Source organism: Taudactylus pleione, unplaced genomic scaffold (assembly GCF_031769625.1).
Source record: "Taudactylus pleione unplaced genomic scaffold, aTauple2 ptg000446l, whole genome shotgun sequence".
NCBI classification, from domain to species: Eukaryota; Metazoa; Chordata; class Amphibia; order Anura; family Myobatrachidae; genus Taudactylus; species Taudactylus pleione.
In genome coordinates, this window is record NW_028284848.1 from 1309096 (window position 1) to 1316640 (window position 7545).

Sequence of the window (7545 nt, forward strand, 5' to 3'; positions counted from 1 at the left end):
CTATGCTTGTGCTCTTGGAAAGCCGACACAAATTCCAAAAAGGTTTGGAATGCTTGCCTTTTAATGGACAGGTCCTGTTTGGCCCTGATCTGGACAAAATTGTGGCCACTCTGGCAGCAGCTAAGTCTGAGTGTCTGCCATCGGCTACAGTCCCACCAGGGTCGGGTTCTTTGTCCTTTTGGCCCTATAGGGCCCTGGGTAAGTCCAAAGTACAGTCCTTTCCGAGATAGTCAGGGCCCAAGAAATCTGCCAAGCCTAAGAAGCAGGCTTGGAGTACAAGACGTCCTGCTTCCAAGTCGGATGATAAGCCTTCCGCCTGACGGGATGGGCCTCAAAGTGGGAGGCCGGCTTCTTCAGTTCACACAGTGCTGGTGTCTCACCACCACGGACACTTTGGTAAAAGAAGTGGTCTCTCGGGCATACGCCCTCTCCTTCCGGCGGAGGCCTCCCAGCCGATTTTTCACCATGGGCCGTCAGTCGGATCAAGGCAAGGCCCTGGTATTTCGGAAGGTGTTACACTCTCTGCTCCAGGCTGGAGTTATAGTGGCGGTTCCGTTGTCCCAGAGGGGATCGGGGTATTACTCCAATCTTTTTCTGGTACAGTAACCCAATGGTCTTACCGGCCCATCCTCAACCTCAAATCCCTCAACAATTCTTGAGGGTTCCGGATGGAGACCCTGCGTTCCATCATTTTAGCGATGGAGCCTGTGGATTTTATGGTGTCGCTAGATATTCAGGACGCTTACCTGCATATCCCCATTGTTTCAGCACACCAATGTTTCCTCAGGTTTGCAGTGGTCGACATAGGAAAAGATCTCTGCATTACAGGCAAAAGTACGCAGTTGCCTGCAGAGTTGCCGGGTGTCTAATCACTCAGCGATGAGGTTACTGGGATCCATGGTGTCGATGTTCGACATGGTGGAGTATGCCCAGTTTCACTCCAGACCTCTGCAGAAGTTGATCCTCTCCAGATGGAATGGGTTTCCCCATCGGATAAAGATACAGACAATGGTGCTTTCCCCGGAGGTACATCTGCCTCTGGCCTGGTGGCTGCACACTGCTCACCTGAACAAGGAGCACCCCTTTTGGATTGCGGACTGGGCCCTTCTGACAATGAACGCCAGTCTCTGAGGCTGGGGAGCGGTGATGGGTCCGCACTTCTTCCAGGTAAGGTGGATGCCAGCAGAATCTGCGCTTCCGATAAACATCTTGGAACTTCGGGCAGTATTCAAAGCTCTCCAGCAAGCAAGACATGTCCTGCACGGAAAACCCGTGCAGGTGTAGTCAGACAATGCCACCACAGTGGCTTACATAAACCGCCAAGGAGGGACCTGCAGTGAGACGGCCCTGATGGAGGTGTCCCACATTCTAGCTTGGGCAGAAGGCAATCTCCCTGCCATTTCGGCAGTGTTCATACCAGGAGTCCTCAACTGGGAGGCAGACTATTTCAGCCGTCAAGACGTGCATCCAGAAGAATGGTCTCTTCACCAGGAGGTGTTTCAACTCCTGGTGAACAAGTGGGGCCTTCCAGAGATAGACCTCATGGCCTCCTGACACAACAACAAGCTACCTGTGTATGGGTTAAGAACAAGAGATGCAGAGGCACTTCTGGTAGAAGCTCTGTTGGTCCGGTGGACCTTCCAGTTTGCGTACCTCTTCCCTCCATTCTCCCTTCTTCCTCAAGTGATTCACAAATTCAAGCAAGAAGGTGGCATGCTGCTGCTGATAGCTCCAGCTTGGCCCAGATGGCACTGGTACTCAGATCTTCAGAGTCTCTCCTTAGACACTCCAATGCTGTTGCCTCTATGTCCGGACCTGTTGTCTCAAGGTCCTTGCCATTACCCGGACCTGGGTCGTTTGTCTTTGACGGCTTGTCTGTTGAGACTTAAGGTCCAGGGGTTTTTCCAGCTCTGTAGTTAACACCATGCTCAGAGCTCGGAAGCCTACATCTGCAAGAATTTACCATCGAGTATGGCATACTTTCTTTGAATGGTGTCACCCTAGAGCAGCGGTTTTCAACCGGTGTGCCGCGGCACACTAGTGTGCCGTGGCCGGTTGTGAAGTGTGCCGCGGGGCTGTCAGAGCCACCGGGCACATTTTACTGTACTTCAGCATCCTGGGCCGCTGAGCTCCTCTGGGAGACTCAGGCGCGACCGGATAGTGACCTGCAAAGATGCGGCGGCGTGACATCACAGGTCACGCACGCCACGTTGTCCACTGCCCTCCAGCCCGCTCTGCCAGCCAATGACCTGCACCAATCAGCCAGCCCGCGCCCTGTCCAGGCAGGCTCTGCAGCCTGCCTGGAAGCCCGCCCGCACGCGATCCTGCTGCAGTGTGAGTGACAAGGGGAGAAGAAATGTGGGCTTTGTGGGGACCTGACATTTTTTTCTTCTTCGTGGGTACCAGCCATAGTTTATTTTTTCGTGGGAAACAGTCATCTCATTTTTTTTAGTGAGAACCAGCCATATGTTATCCAGCCATATATTTGCCTATTTAGTGGGGAACAATGTGTTTTGTTTTGTTTTTTGTTTCTGTGGGGCCAGCCATAGGTTTCTTTTTCTGTGGGGAGCAATTCTATGGGGCGCAATGTGGTATGGTTGTTTTTTTTGTGGGGAGCAATGTGGGGTTTTTTTTCTGTTAGGCCAGCCAATGGGATTGTTTTATTCTTGTGGGGGCCAATGTAGTGTGTTTTTTATTCTTGTGGGGGCCAATGTAGTGTGTTTTTTATTCTTGTGGGGGCCAATGTAGTGTGTTTTGTTCCTGTGGGAACTAATGTAGTGTGTTTTTTCATAGTCCGCGCACACCGCATCGCCGGATAGTGTGCCTTGGCAATTTTAAAATCTTGTGTAGTGTGCCACGAGTTAAAAAAGGTTGAAAATCACTGCCCTAGAGCCTATGATCCTCAGGTGTTCCAGATATCCAGGGTGTTGGCTTTCCTGCAGGTGGGCTTAGATCACGGTCTTCGCCTTGCTTCTCTGAAGGTGCAGGTTTCTGCCCTGTCAGTGTGGTTTCAGTGTAGGATTGCTACTCTTCCTGATGTCCGCACCTTCCTGCAAGGTGTACTTCGTGTTCAGCCTCCCTTTGTTCCTCCAATGGCTCCTTGGGATCTTGCTGTGGTCCTGAGGGCTCTCCAAGGACCGCAATTTGAAACACTGGGCTCAGTGGATTTGAAATGGCTTATAGCTAAGACTGTATTTCTTCTGGCCATTGCTTCGGCCAGAAGGGTTTCAGAATTGCGGGCTCTCATGTTGGCCTCCCTTTCTCATTTTTCATAGGGACACTCACCCTGGTTTTCTCCCAAAGGTGGTATCTAGATTCCACATTAACGAGGAAATCATAGTGCCGGCCTTTAATTCTCCAGACCTCTCGGTTGGTGAGGCCACTTTAGATGTGGTACTGGGTCTAAGGATTTATGTTGACCGTACCAATTCTTTTAGGAAGTCGGACTCCTTGTTTGTCCTCTATAATTTCTATAAGAAGGGAGGGCCTGCCACTAAGCAAACTTTGGCAGGATGGATTTGCATGGCTATTTCTAAGTCTTATATTCATGAAGGCCTTCCTGTTCCATCCTCTGTTAGGGTTCATTCCACTAGGTCTGTGGGTCCTTCATGGGCAGCTCTACATGGTGCCTCTGCTGTTCAGCTTTGCAAGGCACCCATGTGATCTTCTGTCCATACCTTTGTAAGGTATTATGCATTCGATACCTTTACCTCTCAGGATGCTTCCTTTGGGCAGTGGATTCCCCTTTCAGCACAGGAGCGTCCCCACCCTTAAAGGATACTGCTTTGGGACATCCCCAAGGTATCCTGTGTATACCCTATGGACCCTGAAGTAGAAAATATGAGATATGGTAAGAACTTACCCTTGTTATCTCTATTTCTATGAAGTCCATACGGTTCCACAGGACTCCCGCCCTGTCTCACCTGTACTGCAGATAGGCTTTGTTCTGGTCACCGGTTTTTCCATCTCCTTCTGGTGAGAATGTGATTCTTGTGTGTTCCAGACTTTTTCACCTCCTCCGGCCTATGGCTTGTTACATAACTGGTTTGCCTTGGCTTGGGGGCGGGGTATAGAAGGAGGATCCCAGTGCATCCTGGAAGGCTGAAAACTTTAACTCTGTAGTGTCCTGTCTGACATCATCCGCCTATACCCCAAGATATCCTGTGGAAACCTATGGACTGGGGTCCCCCTTCTATACCCCGCCCCTGAGCCAAGGCAAACCAGTTATATAACAAGCCATAGGCCGGAGGATAAGAAAGAGAGAGAAGAAAGTCTAGAACACACAAGAATCACATTCTCACCAGAAGGAGACAGAAAAAATGGTGACCAGAGCAAAGCCCATCTGCAGAACAGGTTCGACAGGGCGGGAGGCCTGTGGAACCCTATGGACTTCATAGAAATAGAGATAACAAGGGTAAGTTCTTGCCATATCTCATATTATTTACAGTACAGTGGGAAGTCAGGGGGCAGCCCTTAGCAATGTAAACAGGGCGTGCCGCTAGGTCACACCCTTTTTTCACATAGGTCACACCCCTTTTCAGGAAAGCTTCGCCGCGTAGATGTCCCGAGTGGAACTCTGCAAAAGTTGGGAGGTATGTTATAACACTTACATAGCTTTGTGTGTTTATTTAGTGCATATAATGTATAGGTACTGTATGTGCATGTCTACATGCAATTCTATGTCTAGGCCTTTATATTGTGTATGTATGTATGTATGAATTTATTCTTCTGCTACTTGTGAGTGGCAGACTAAATACATACATACAGGGCCGTAGAGAGCCTGGCCAGTCCCGGGTTATGGAGGGGGCATGGCCTAATCGCGGGACGCCTGGCTACGCCCCCTTGGAAAAAACACAAAATTATATCAGCCGAGAGCTAAGCAGGGGGGGCGCGATCAGTGTGATCGCTCCCCCCCACAGCCATAGTAGACTGCTCCGGCTGCTGCAGCAGCTGCAAGCAGTCTCACACTGCAGCCCAGCACAAGCTGTGTGCTGAGCTGCTGTGAGGGAGGGGGGGCCCACGCCGGGCCCCTCTAGCAAGCCCAGGCCGAGGTAAACTGTACTCGCTACCCCCCTCTCAGCGCCCATGTATACATACATACATACACAATATAAAGCCCTAGACATAGAATTGTATTTAGACATGCACATACAGGACCTCATTCAGAGTCAGTCGAGCGGCCACACGGTCGTACTGGAAAAGGGGCCGGATATTCAAATGATTCCCTCACAAGTTGCGTCCCTAAGTTTGGATTGGTAGTTGGCCGACCAAGGGGAGGAAGCGGTCGGAAGACAAAAAAATACGCCCCCTTCTCGTACGCATTGCACGTCATCTCCGTGCATATAAGGATTAATCGAGACCATCGGGAACCATCGGAACTGGTCGTAGAGCTTAAGGTTGACCATACCCTCTCTTAAGCTCTACGATCATGTCAGTGTAAAAACCTCCCATGTCACATGTGCCATGACGCTACTTTAATTATGCACTCCCATAATCCGTATGCACTCCCATAAAATGCCATTCGCATAATGAGGCACGCCTGCGTTCGGATCTCCACTCCCCCATTTTCAAGCACCTTCCCCTGTTACCACCCACAAACGCCTCCATCTGTCACTCAAACTACCGACCTGGCTGTGTTCAAGGAGAGAGAAATTTCTGATTGTAGCAGCTAGTTTGCGCACGCGCATTGCGAACTTTACGCATGCGCAGTTTAGCGAACATCGGTTGCGTACGACCGTGTGGCCGCAACGACCGACTCTGAATGAGGTCCACAGTACCTATACAGTATATGCACTAAATAAACACACAAAGCCATGTAAGTGCTATAATAATGCTGTGCATGTATGGGGTGTGAAAACCACAGCCTACTGCCAATTGTGGCAGACTATAAACCTCTGACCCAGCAGCCTGCATACAGGCAGTACATCTAGCCGGACAATAGGGGAATCCTACCCCACCTGCTGGATTATGAAGGAGCCATCTTGTTGGGAGTCAGGGCACTCCCTAACATGAGCAGGGACCTGGGGTACTGGCAAGAAATCAGACATATAGAAAGAAGAGAAAGGTGAGTAAAGAAAGAGCTGAGATGAGAGAGAATGAGGACAGAAAGGAAAGTGAAAGTATCATTAATACATAACCTGCCTGCAGCAGGAGCACAATCCTCACAGGAGAAAAAGCTGAAAAGAGGCAGTCTCCTATCTGCAGCTACAACTAATAGTACATGCAGTAGTAGTTATGTGTTACATTACCATCATCAGCACAGCAAAAGATATTACACCACTGACTATAGTGTTACATACTTGCCGACAATCTGGCTGCTCCTTCCGGGAGGGAGCAGCCAGATCGGCAGAACAGAGGGCGTGGCCGGCAAAAGGGGGCGGTCCAAACGAGCTGAGGTCGGTTTGCGGGCGTGACAGGGGCGGGGCCACACGATCGCGTCAAAATGACGCGAATCGCGTCAGCGCCCCCCCCCCCCGCTGCGGGGGTTTATCAGGTAATGGGGAGGGGGGATCGGTGGGAGGCTTGCCTGCCTTTCCGGGGGGGTGGGAGCTGCACCCGTTTATCGGGAGGCTCCCGCCCGAATCGGGAGGGTAGGCAACCCTGTAGTGTTAGCACTCACCTCCACTTTCCAGCTCTGCCACACTGTACAAGTAAGAGGGGTGGGCTGCGCTTCAAATTATTATTTATATTATTATCATTTATTTATATGGTGCCACAAGTGTTCCACAGCGCCTTACAATGTACATAGACAAATAAGTAACCATTGACTTACAATACAATACAATACAGGACATGGATAAACATTGCTATATTAGCAACCTTTATGCCCATATAAGCAGCCAAGTGTTAGTTGCCCTAGTGGGGAGTAAGAGATAAATTAAATTACAGTAGGGAGAAACACAAGAGGGTAGAGGGCCCTGCTCTACAGAGCTAACATTCTTTAAGGGAGGGGATGATAAACAGGAGTGACACAGATGGGGTAGGCGGGGAGAAAGGAAGATGTAGCAGCAAGTTAGGATGAGAGCTGGAAGGCTTTAATTAAATAGTGGGTCTTAAGAGCTCGTTTGAAAGATTGTAGAGAGGTGCAGAGTCTGATGGGGAGAGGGAGGGAGTTCCAAAGGTGAGGAGCAGCACAGGCAAAATCTTGGAGGCGGGAGTGGGAGGAAGTAATCAATTGGCATGAAAGGTGGCGTGTATTAAGTGAACAAAGAGGGCGGACAGAAGAGTGAAGGGAGATGAGATCAGAGATGTAAATGGGAGAGGAATGGGTGAGGGCCTTGAATTGGGTTCTGAAAGGGGAGCCAGTGGAGGGCTTGTAGGAGAGGGGAGGCAGATGTAGAGCGTTTGGAGAGGAAGATGAGCCGAGCAGCAGCATTGACCACAGACTGGAGAGGAGAGAGATGGGGTTTGGGGAGGCCAGCTAGGAGAAGGTTACAGTAGTCCAATCTGGACATGACCAGTGAATGTACAAGGGTTTTGGTAGCATCCTGGGTGAGAAAGGGTCTGATCTAGGGAATATTCTTGAGATGGAAATGACAGGACTGT